Source organism: Felis catus, chromosome D4, assembly GCF_018350175.1.
Source record: "Felis catus isolate Fca126 chromosome D4, F.catus_Fca126_mat1.0, whole genome shotgun sequence".
NCBI lineage: Eukaryota > Metazoa > Chordata > Mammalia > Carnivora > Felidae > Felis > Felis catus.
The window spans coordinates 28,444,744-28,457,378 of NC_058380.1; positions in this window are offsets into that span (position 1 = coordinate 28,444,744).

Consider the following 12,635-nt stretch of genomic DNA (forward strand, 5'->3'; position numbering starts at 1 on the left):
CAGAAGCTTCTAACATCTGCTGAATTGTTCACACATCAGTCAGATCTACCCACTTTCTGTCCCATTGGTACCTGCACATGTTCTCAGAGTCTTGGGCTGAACTCCCAGGATGGTGTGGACAGCAGGCTGAGCGAGCCTGTCATGGTGAAGCAAGACGACTTTTACAAGGAGTCCTTTCTAGGGGATGTTCAGAGACTATGGCAGACTGCATGTTCCAAATGGACCCAGCCTTGTCTTCATCCCACACACCCTTCTGCTCAGTGGCCTTTCCTCTTCCCATCACGAGGCAGGGTCTCAGGCCTTCCCCACATCCCTGGGCCATCTGGCGACAGGCACCAAATACAATACAGCAGCAAGTTTCACTGGAGACAAAAGCCAGGTGATAGGAGCCTGGAGCTCCTCAGGGATATCCTGGCACACCTGTTCATGGGATGTTGCTTAAAGGTCTTTGTTTTCTTACTCTTTTCAGGAGTAAACTTTGGATCATGGAGGCCTCATTGTTCATACCCTCTCCAGAAACATCTCTTGTGTCCATGGTAGAGACTTATTCTAAGCCTGGAAAGTTGTCGCTGAGTCCTTTCGTAAAGAGGCTTCTTGGATTGAGTCGCTATGAAAATAAATATACTACCAGTGATCCCACTCACCAAGAGCAGATAGCAATTCTTTCAAACTAGAAAATTTTCTATATTTAGAACATTTCTTAGAGAGTTTTCCCTTCTAGCAGCTGCCTTCTTGGTATTTAGTGGGGCATCAAAATGAAAAGAAAACACAAACCAGTATAAGGCTAGTGTTAGGGAATCTTTAATGAGAGAACAAAAATCAGACTAAGAATAAGAATTAAAAAACAAATCTGACTTCAATCCCCCTTCTTATATCCCCTTCATCCCAAGCCTCTGTCCCTGACCCTCCAGGAGATCTTTTGGATCTCTGGGCTCCTGGTCTAGAAACTCTCCCTTCAAAACTGAGCCCCAGCTCTTCAGCCAGTTCCCTTAAATCCAAAAACTCCAACTCTCCCTGGAAAAACCTGAACGATCACCTCCTTATTTTTACAATTGTTTTGTTACAAGATTTATAGAGAGTACCTCGGCCTGGCCTTCTGGTTGGGAAATACAGTTTGCTCCTGTAGGTGCTGAGTGTCGACAAGTAGATCTAGCAGGAGCGGCCTGTTAGGTGGTAAAGCTTGTGCTGTGGTCCGTACAATTGCTCAGAGTCTCCAGGGCTTCATGATATAGCTCTGCCAGTTCCAGGCATTCCTCAGCAATGTCCTCGAGGAGTGTTTCCTGGACCCCTGTCACAAAGAATTCATGTCCCCTGACAGCAACAGACCTTTTGAATTATCAAGTCCCTTTACCTCTACTCTCAGAAGATCCTACCGAAATTACAGAGAAATTTTAAAAATTAGTACCTTTTTACAACCCAACTCACAGACACCTTCACTGGCTGCTAAAGGGAGTCCTTCCAGCCCATGAGTATATGGCTGTTACCAGGCAGGCCAAACAGCCCCCCTCACAGGGGACACAGAGGGCCTCAGCCTCTCTCTGGCCCTCCTGGGAATGACCAGGAGAAGGCTCAACTGTTCAAGGGTTAATAGGAGCAATGGAGGAGGCCTGTCTCCCCAAAGTGAGCTGGTCTACGGTTGAAATATACACTCAGGAAGTAGAGGAACATCCAAAAGCGTTTGTTAAGCATTATATACAAACTAAGAAGCACACTGTATTCAATCCGGTAGCCCCAGAACATAAAATTCTTGTAATTTCTGCTTCTGTGGGAAATTTCCTCCCCGATATTAAAAAAAACAGGGGCACCTGGATGGCCCAATCAGTTAAGCATCTAACTTTGGCTCATGTCATGATCTCACCTTTTGTGCGTTCAAACCCCCCGTTGGACTCTATGCTGACAGCTCTGAGCTTGGAGCCTGCATCAGATTCTGTGCTTGTCTCCCTCTTCCCTGCTCTCACTCTCTCTCTCTCAAAAATAAATGAATAAACATTTAAAAAATGGTTTAAAAAAATACCTGACAAGTCCACAATAATGTGGTTGGTGGGAAAGGGCAAACACCAAACAAAATAATGGAGACAGCTACCTACATCTTTGAAAATAGCTCGCAAGAAAGCCAACAGGAATAAAAGAAAGGAACAGAAAACAAGTCTTGCCTTACAACTTGAATCTTTGGAAAGGTGAAAGCATGATGGAGAATGACTCCAGCCTACTCTGACGTGTCCCCGTTTGCCTCCAGACAACTGCAGATATTGCAAATAATACAGGACATTGGGAGAGAAATTGTCCTGCACTTAAGAAAAAGGAAAGTCTAAGAAACAATTTCCCCTAATCCCCGTAACCCTGAAAAAATTCATTTTTCTCCAGAGGGACAATTCCCCCTTTAAATGATGGGTCAGCCAGTACTCAGTCAACGCCAGGACCTTCCAGATAACTTTAAACAGAGGCTCAGGAACTAGATATCTTGAGTTGCAATGGTGTGACTCTCTCTCCCATCTGCTCAGAGGATTGATCTCTACCTGTCACCTGACTCTGTTCAGGCTCTCAGAGTCTCAGGGCGACCCGTCTTACTGCCCATGTCCCAGCCCAGCCCAGATTCTTCAGGCCCTGTTCACACTCCCAGGCCTTGCTGCTTCCCAGATGTTAACTGGCAAACCTTCTTGGTAAAGATTTGTTATCTACATTTAATGCCAATGTAAATTGCAATAAGAAAAGTCACTTTTGTTTCCTCACCTTCAGGTCAAGCTCCAAGTGTCCTGCTCTCTGTACTGAAAGTTCATCCTGAGATAAATTCCTCTGAAGAGGATGGATGTTTAAAAGATGCCTGAGTCAGTCTTTGGGCTACACACACGGTTGAAGTTGAGTTGTTAGGAAGTGGGAGCCTGGGTGCATTTCTTGGGAGACGAACCCACCCTCGCTCTCGTGGCCCAGCACCCTCCCTCTAGAGACTCAGAGCAAGTGATACCCCTGTAATAGAGTCTTTCTTGAACCACAGCATCCTTGTCTTTACCACCCGACCCTGTACCACCCCAATCTTGCCCATAAAGAAAGAAGGCAAATGTGACTCAGAGGAAAACCAAATCCATCAATTTGTACAGGATCTAGAGACCATAATCTTTTTCATAATTTCTCGGCACCCTGTGCCCTGCAATCCAGCTGATAATCTTCATCATTCCTGCTGATGCAACCTGGTTTACAGAAATGACCTGTGAGCAGCTTCCTTTTCAATTCCTCTCCACCCTGACTCCTGGTTTCTTGTGCCTTCACCGTTAAAGGGAGACCATTCACCTGGGCTTGCATACTCCAAGGATATTTGGTGTATGCAATATTTTCCCAAGTCCTTAAAGTCCAGCTAGACAGTGTAACTTCTACCCAAGGCTCCCTGCTGTTACCCTTTGCTCTATAAACAAAGCAAGCTGGGAGCTTTTCTGGACTCTCTCATTCTCTTAGGGGTACTAGCTGAAAAAGGCAGACAGCTTATACAGCTCTACATCTAGACTCCAAGAGGTGTAAACAACGGTTATCTATTTAGGATGACGTGACCTGTTTAGGACATGCCTCAGGGCATTAAATATCTTACTCCAAATATTCTTTTTTTTTTCTTTTTTAAATTTAACTTTCTTTTTTATTTTTTAAAATTCACATCCAAATTAGTTAGTATATAGTGAAGCAATGATTTCAGTAGATTCCTTAATTCCCCTTACCCACTTAGCCCATCCCACCTTCTATCTCCTCCAGCAATCCTTGTTTGTTCTCTATATTTAAGAGTCTGTTATGTTTTGTTCCCCTCTCCGTTTTTATATTATTTTTGCTTCCCTTCCCTTATGTTCATCTGTTTTGTCTCTTAAAGTCCTGAGTGAAGTCATATGATTTTTGTCTTTCTCTGACTGATTAATTTCACTTAGCATAATACCCTCCAGTTCCATCCACGTAGTGGCAAATGGCAAGATTTCATTCTTTTTGATTGCTGAGTAATACTCCGTTGTATATATATATACCACGTTTTCTTTATCCATTCATCCATCGATGGATTTTGGCTCTTTCCATACTTTGGCTATTGTTGATAGTGCTGCTATAAACATGGGGGTGCAAGTGTCCCTTCAAAAAAGCATACCTGTATCCCGTGGATAAATGCCTAGTAGTGCAATTGCTGGGCCGTAGGGTGGTTGTATTTTTAGTTTTTTGACAAACCTCCATACTGTTTTCCAGAGTGGCTGCACCAGCTTGCATTGCCACCAACAATGCAAAAGAGATCCTCTTTCTCCGCATCCCCGCCAACATCTGTTGTTGCCTGAGTTGTTAATGTTAGCCATTCTGACAGGTGTAAGGTGATATCTCATTGTGGTTTTGATTTGTATTTCCCTGATGATGAGCGATGTTGAGCCTTTTTTCATGTGTCGGTTGGCCATCTGGATGTCTTCTTTGGAGAAGTGTCTGTTCATGTTTTCTTCACTGGATTATTTGTTTTTTGGGTGTTGAGTTTGATAAGTTCTTTGTAGATTTTGGATACTAACCCTTTATCTGATATGTCATTTGCAAATATCTTCTCCCATTCTGTCAGCTGCCTTTTAGTTTTGCTGATTGTTTCCTTCTCTGTGCAGAAGCTCTTTATTTTGATGAGGTTCCAATAGTTCATTTTTAGTTTTGTTTCCCTTGCCTCTGGAGACGTGTTGAGTAAGAAGTTGCTGTGGCTGAAGCCAAAGAGGTTTTGCCTGCTTTCTCCTCCAGGAATTTGGTGGCCTCCTGTCTTACATTTAGGTCTTTCATCCATTTTGAGTTTATTTTTGTGTGCGGTGTGAGAAAGTGGTCCAGGTTCTTTCTTTCTTTTTTTTTTTTTTTTTTTTTTTGCATGTCTCTGTCCAGTTTTCCCAGCACCATTTGCTGAAGAGACTGTCTTTACTCCATTGGATATTCTTTCCTGCTTTGTCAAAGATTAGTTGGCCATATGTTTGTGAGTCCATTTCTGGGTTCTCTATTTTGTTTCATTCATCTGAGTGTCTGTTTTTGTGCCGGTACCATTCTGTCTTTACAGATTTGTAATACATCTTGAAGTCCGGGATTGTGATGCCTCCTGCTTTGGTTTTCTTTTTCAGGATTGCTTTGCTATTTGGGGTTTTTTCTGGCTCCATACAAATTTTGGGATTGCTTGTTCTAGGTCTGTGAAGAATGCTGGTGTTATTTTGATAGGGATTGAATTGAATGTGTAGATTGCTTTGGGTAGTATCAACATTTTAAAAATATTTGTTCTTCCCATCCAAGAGCATGGAATATTTTTCCATGTTTTTGTGTCTACTTCAATTTCTTTTATAAACTTTCTATAGTTTTTAGTGTATAGATTTTTCACGTCTTTGGTTAGGCTTATTCCTAGGTATAATGTGGTTTTTGGTGCAATCATAAATAGAATCATTTCTTTGATTTCTCTTTCTGTTGCTTCATTATTGGTGTATAGAAATGCAACTGATTTCTGTGCATTGATTTTATATCCTGTGACTTTGCTGAATTCATGGATCAGTTCTAGAAGTTTTTTGATGGAATCTTTTGGGTTTTCCATACAGAGCATCATGTCATCTGCAAAGAGTGAAAGTTTGACTTCCTCCTCGCCGATTTGGATGCCATTTCTTCCTTTGTGTTGTCTGATTGCTGAGGCTAAGACTTCCAATACTATGTTGAATAGTAATGGTGAGAGTGGTCATCCCTGTCATGTTCCTGACCTTGGGGAGAAAGTTCTCAGTTTTCCCCAGTGAGGATATTACCAGTGAGTCTTTCATATATCGCTTTTATGATCTTGAGGTATGAGCCTTCTATCCCTACTTACTGTAGAGTTTTTATCAAGAAAGGACACTGTATTTTGTCTAATGCTTTCTCTGCATCTATTGAGAGGATCATGTGGTTCTTGTCCTTTCTTCTGTTGATGTGATGAATCACATTGATTGTTTGCTGATATTGAACCAACCCTACATCCTGGATATAAATCCCACTTGGTCATGGTGAATAATTCTTTTAATGTATTATTTATCCAGTTGGCTAGTATCTTCTTGAGGATGTTGCATCCCTGTTCATCAGGGAAATTGGTCTGTAGTTCTTTTTAGTGGGGTCTTCATCTGGTTTTGGAATCTAGGTAATGCTGGCTTCATGGAAAGAGTTTGGAAGTTTTCCTTCCATTTCTATTTTTTGGCACAGCTTCAAAAGAAAAAAGGTGTTAACTCTCCTTTAAATGTTTGGTAGTATTCCCCTGGAAAACCATCTGGTGTTGGGTTCTTCGTTTTGGGGAGATTTTTGATTAGTAATTCGATTTATTTACTGGTTATTGTCTGTTCAACTTTTTTATTTCTTCTTGTTCCAGTTTTGGTAGTTTATGTGTTTCTTGGAATTTGTCCATTTCTTCCAGATTGCCCACTTTATTGCATATAACAGCTCATAATATTCCCTTATTATTGTTTTTATTTCTGCTGTGTTGGTTGTGATCTCTTCTCTTTCATTCTCGGTTTTAGTTATTTGGGTCCTTTCCTTTTTCTTTTTGATAAAACTCGCTGGGGGTTTATCAATTTTGCTAATTCTTTCAAAGAACCAGCTTCTGGTTTCGTTGATCTGTTCTACTGTTTTTTTGGTTGTGATAGCATTGATTTCTGCTGTAATCTTTATTATTCCCTGTCTTCTGCTGTTTTGGTGTTTTATTTGCTGTTCTTTTCCAAACTCTTTAAGGTGTAATGATAGGTTCTGCAACTGAGACCTTTCTTTCTTCTTTAGGAAGTCCTGGATTGCTATATAGTTCCCACTTATAGCAGCCTTTGCTGCTTCCCAGAAGTTTTGGACTGTGGTGTTATCATTTTCATTGGCTTCCATGTACTTTGTAATTTCCTCTATAACTTCTTCATTAGCCCATTAATTCTTTAGTAGGTGGTTCTTTAGTCTCCAAGTATTTGTTATCTTGCCAAATTTTTCTCGTGGTTGATTTTGAGTTTCATAGCATTGTGGTCTGAAAATATGAAAGGTATGTTCTTGATCTTTTTGTACTTATATAGGGCTGATTTGTGTCCCAGTATGTGATCTATTCTGGAGAATGTTCCAGGTGTACTTGAGAAAAATGTGTATTCTGCTGCTTTAGGGTGAAATGTTCTGAATATATCTGTTAAGTCCCTCTGGTCTAGTGTGTCATTCAAAGTAATTAGTTCCTTGTTGATTTTCTGCTTACATGATCTGTCCATTTGCTGTAAGTGGGGTAGTGAAGTCCCTACTATTATGGTATTATTACCAATAAGTTTCTTTGTGTTTGTGATTAATTGATTTATATAGTTGGGTGCTTCCACGTTTGGAGCATAAATGTTAAAATTTTTAGATCTTCTTGGTGGATAGAGCCCTTATTTATGATATAATGTCCTTCTTCATCTCTTGTTACAGTCTTTATTTTCAATTTTTTAAAATGCTTATTTATTTTTGAGAGAGAGACAGAGTGGGGGGGGGTGGAGAAACAGAGAAAGGGAGACACAGAATCTGAAGCAGGCTCCATGCTCTGAGCTGTCAGCACAGAGCCCAATGCAGGGCTTGAACTTACAAACTGCAAGATCATGACCTGAGCTGAAGTTGGATGCTTAACCAACTGAGCCACCCAGGTGCCCCATACAGTCTTTATTTTAAAATCTAGATTTTCTGATATAAGTGTGGCTATTCTGGCTTTCTTTTGGTGACCATTAGCATGATAGAGGGTTCTACATCCCCTTACTTTCAATCTGAAGGTGTCTTTAGGTCTAAAATGGGTCTCTTGTAAACAGTATATAGATGGATCTTGTTTTCTTATCCCTTCTGTTACCCTATGTTTTTTGATTGGAGGGTTCAACCCATTGACATTTAGTGAGTACTGAAAGATATTAATTTATTGCCATTATGTTCCCTGTAGAGTTAGAGTTTCTTGTGGTGTTCTGTGGTCCTTTGTAATTTTTGTCACTTTTGGTCTTTTGTGTTTTTTTCCCCTCTTTTCTCACCTCAGAGAGTCCCTGTTAATATCGCTTGCAGGACTGGTTAGTGGTCACGAATTCCTTTAATTTTTGCTTTTCTGGGAAACTTTTTATCTCTCCTTCTACTTTGAATGACAGCCTTGCTGGATAAAGAATTCTTGGATGCATATTTTTCTGATCCAACACATTGAATATATTCTGCCACTCCTTTCTGGCCTGCCAAGTTTCTGTAGATATGTTTGTTGTGAACCTGATCTGTCTTCCCTTGTAGGTTAAGGACTTTTTTTCCTCTTGCTGCTTTCATGATTCTTTCCTTGCCTGAGTATTTTGTGAATTTGACTATCATAAGTCTTGATGATTGGTTTTTGTTGAATCTAATGGGAGTTCTCTGTGCTTCCTGGATTTTGATGTCTGTGTCTTTCCCCAGGTTAGGAAAGTTTTCTACTATAATTCACTCACCACAGTCTTCTACCCTTTTTTCTTTTCATTTTCTGGGACCCCTATGATTCTGATGTTATTACTTTTTAATGAGTCACTGAGTTTCCTAATTCTTATATAGTGGTCTTTTGCCTTAGTCTCCCTCATTTTTTCTGCTTCATTATTCTCCAAAGGTTTATCCTCTAGGTTGCTGATTTGCTGCTCTGCTTCATCCATCCTTGCCACTGTGGCATCCATTTGAGATTGCAGCTCAGTTATACCATTTTTCAATTTCATCCTGACTAGCTTTTACTTCAATTTCCACAGAAAGGGATTCTATGCTATTTTCAACCCCAGCTAGTATTCTTATTATCGTGATTCTAAATTCTGGTTCAGATATCTTGCTTGTATATATGTTGATTAATTCCCTGGGTGTCATTTCTTCCTGTTCTTTCTTTTGGGTGAATCCCTTCATTTTGTCATTTCAAAGGAAGAAAATAAATTAATAAGGTAAAAAAAATTAAAAAATTAAAAAAACCACGAAAAATCAAATAAAGGATGCTAGATCCTAGGTGTGTTTTGGTCTGGCTGTTGATGGAAGCTTGATACATTAGAGAAAAAGGGAAATAAAAGAACATTTTTAAAAAGGAAAAAAAGAAAACGTTTGAAAATTTGAAAAAAAAATGAATACAATAAGATAGAATAAAATGAAATGTTGAAAGTAAAATAGAATTTCAAAAAATTACAAAAAAATATAGTAGAAAAATTAAAGAAAATCTTTCTTATAAAACCAGAAAATAAAAATAACGTTTTTCTCTTTCTATATTCAAGAATAAGAAAAGAAAATAAAAAGAAAAAAAATGAATAGATAGAACAGTGAACAGAATGAAACACTATTGAAATTACATCCAGTTTCCCCTAGAAGTAAACTATGAAGAACTTTAGAGTCCATAAACTAAGCTGGTGGAGAGACTTGTGGTGTTCAAGAGTGCTGTTGGCCCAATTGGGTGGGGTTTAGTGTAATGGCTCTCTTCTCCACTAGATGGTGCTGCTTACTTACTGGGTTTAATTGCTGTGGTGAGCGTAGGTGTGTATGCGCATGTGCTGGAGGGGTGACAATGGCATCCTTCAGCTACCAAGTCTCTAGTATCAGGACTCTGTGTTCTTCCCGACCAGCAATGAAGCAACCCTCCTTCGTCTCCCACCTCCATCCATTCCCCACTTCTACACTGTCCGTGAATAAGCCATCAGTTTGCAAGGTGGCACCTCCCTCCCAAAATTTATCTCAGATGGGGCTGTTGCCTAACCCCTCACTTCTGATGGTCCTGCAGCTTTGACTCATTGAGATCCTCTGGGGAAGGGTCTCACCAATAATGGTCAGGTGCAGGCCTGCCCCCAGGAACGTTTGCATGACAGTGCTGCTGCCGATGCCCAGAGACTGCTGCTTTGTGCCAGTCTTCCCCAGAAAAAGTTCCTACAATCGTGTAGACACAGCATTTCAGGGATTATGGAAAATCACCACACACCTCTGGTGCCAGGCTCCACCCTTAGCATTCTTGTTCCAACATCAGCAAATGTGGCTGCTCTCTGGGGTCTAATGGGAACTTGGCCTCTGGGGAGGCCACATCACCTCTACCAAATGTCATCCCAGCAGGGGAAGCACCTCCCCCATGTGGCCCGAGGACACTCAGACCTTGCTCTCTCCTTCTGGAATTTTCCCTTCCCACCAGAGCACCACAATGTGTTGAGCTGTGGAGTTTCAGACTCTACACCCTCCCTGTTTATATAGTCTTAATGGAATTTAAACCCTCTCCTTTCTCCTTTCTCCTTTTTTTGTTCAGTCCCTTACATCTGTTTCCACTCTTCCTCTTTCTCTCCAGCTGCTTTGGGGGGGTGTTTTCCCTTAATCTCCCCCATCTCTGTCCTCTGTCTGCAAGAAAAAACAGCTCTCTGCCCTCAGTAGTTTCTCTCTCCCCCAGTTCACCTCTCTGCTTTGCATACCTGCTGAGTTCTGTGGTTCAAGTTGTGCAGATCATTGTGTTACTCCTCAACTCAGTTTCTACGTGTGCAAGATGGTTTGGTGTTGATCTTGCTGCATTTCAGGGATGAGAGATGCAAAAAAAAAAAACCTTCCATGCTGTTCCACCATCTCGGCCCTTCCACAAAATTTGTATTTCTAGACAACTGGTCATTAAGATAAGGAAAAACTTTGGTTATATTTTTTATAATAAGCAAACTAACACCCTTAAGAAAATGTTTTGTCCCTTGTAACAGAGAGAAAACCTAAGTTTTAATGTTGCATCAGTATCCTTTTGATATGAAAACTCATTCTTAAAAAAATCTTAAATAAAATCAATTTTGGCATGGCTTGCAAGAATCCAGGAGGGTTTTTCTTCTGTTCTGATAGCAGTGTAGCTGATGAGCAGTACTTCATAAGGTCCTTCCCAGCGAGGTGACGGCACACATTTTCTTCCAAAGATCTTGAGGTCCACCTGGTCTTCTGGTGGACAAGTGTGGCCAGCCTCACCAGTTGGTGGAGGCCATGCCTCTTTTCTCTGTTGGCAGGTGCTTCAGGTGTACTAGAGAGTCCTCATCTCAAGTTAGTCATAGCATCATATTGTCCAGCCACGGATGGAAGATTTAGAGATGCCAGTAGGCTTTGACAACCAAACACTCTTTCAAAAGGGTTCAGTCCGTGTCCCCTGTTTGGAGTATTCTGGATCCTAATAAGGTTCAGGAGCAAAGTGTTTGGCCTTTCATGGTTAATTTCTTGATATTTATCTTACAATCCATCTTATGTCTAGATTTTAATGTTCCATTTGCCTTGATAATTGAAGATAATATATGGTATGAAATTTTAATGTGTACCCAAAGATTTTGCAAACAGGTGGTTTACACCTCCTGTAAACAGAATGTTTTGTCTGATGCAAACCATAGGGAATGGCATTTCTCCATAAGGAGAAATGGAGGTGTTAGTTTCTTTATTGCCTGCTGTGGCAGTGCCACATCTAGTCAGAGAGCATCAGCCCATCTGCTGAGCATGCAGACAGTGACCAAACAGTGAGATTGCACAGGGCTTGGGGCACATCTATCAAATCTGTCTATACAATCACAGAGGGCAGGTGGGCCTAGGAAGCCTTCCTGGGGTGTGCTGATTTCTTCCAGAGATTTCCCGGGATTTAGAAATCATTCACTGGGAAATCATTTGGTCAGGAATGTTGTGGATGCCTGGGCAAATCCAACTGTCTTTTTGGTCCTTCATTATCTTTGTGTCCAATTTGGTGGGTGGTAAGTGTAAGCCACATGGTCAAAAGAAAGGGTGCTCTAGGAAGTGGATTTGGCCCACTGTATAATCCATCTGATAGTTGTTTGACACCTTTTTGTATCTGACTGTCCTTTGTAGACTGTGGGGCATTTGCCGGGTAATGAATACTGTCAGTCAGGGATAAAGGCAGGGTTCACAACTGTGTGGAGAAAGAACAAGTAGGCCTGTTTGGGGTGCATACTTACAGCTCTGCCAACCCTATCATTTTTTAAAGATGCAACATCAGCTGTCTTAGTATGCGCTGAACAGTGAACAATGATGGTTTTAGAAGGAGGGTGAATAGTTGTAATATGTCAGCAATTATAAGCCTTTTAGCAACGGAAATAAGATGACAGAGGGTTAGTTAAAAGCGCTTGTTTGTAATGGGTCTGTCATGTTGTAGAGAGGTGCTATGATTTATGAACTTGTAAGACAGCAGGCACCACATGGGGACGCACAGGTGAATAGGGAAGCTTAATGTCAGAGTGCTGGCTATGTCCATCAGGTGGCAGCTGTGGCCACCTCAGGAAGCATGGGGCTATACCTGATGCCACAGTGTCTGATGGGCATGAGAAATGTGCTCCTGGTTGTATCTGATTGGCAAAATGCTGTCCCAGAAAGCATGAAGCAACACCATTCCTTTCATTCAGTATAAATGAAAGGGCTTGTCAAAGTTACATAAGCTAAGAGCTGGGGTGTGGACAGAGCCAGTTTTAAGGCTTCAAAGGAGGTTAATGCCTCTAAAGTCCATTGATATCTGAGAGAAGAGCATACAAAGGTTTATCAAACATTGCAAAATTAGGGACCCTTTGGAGGCAGTATCCAGCTGCCCATCAAGATTTATGTAACCGTGTTTTCATTTTGGGGACAGGGATGGACATAATTGATTCAAGGATAGTTGGAATGATGGGGAAAAGCTGAGAGGTTTCCCCCAAAGGTCAGGAACATGACAGGGATGACCACTC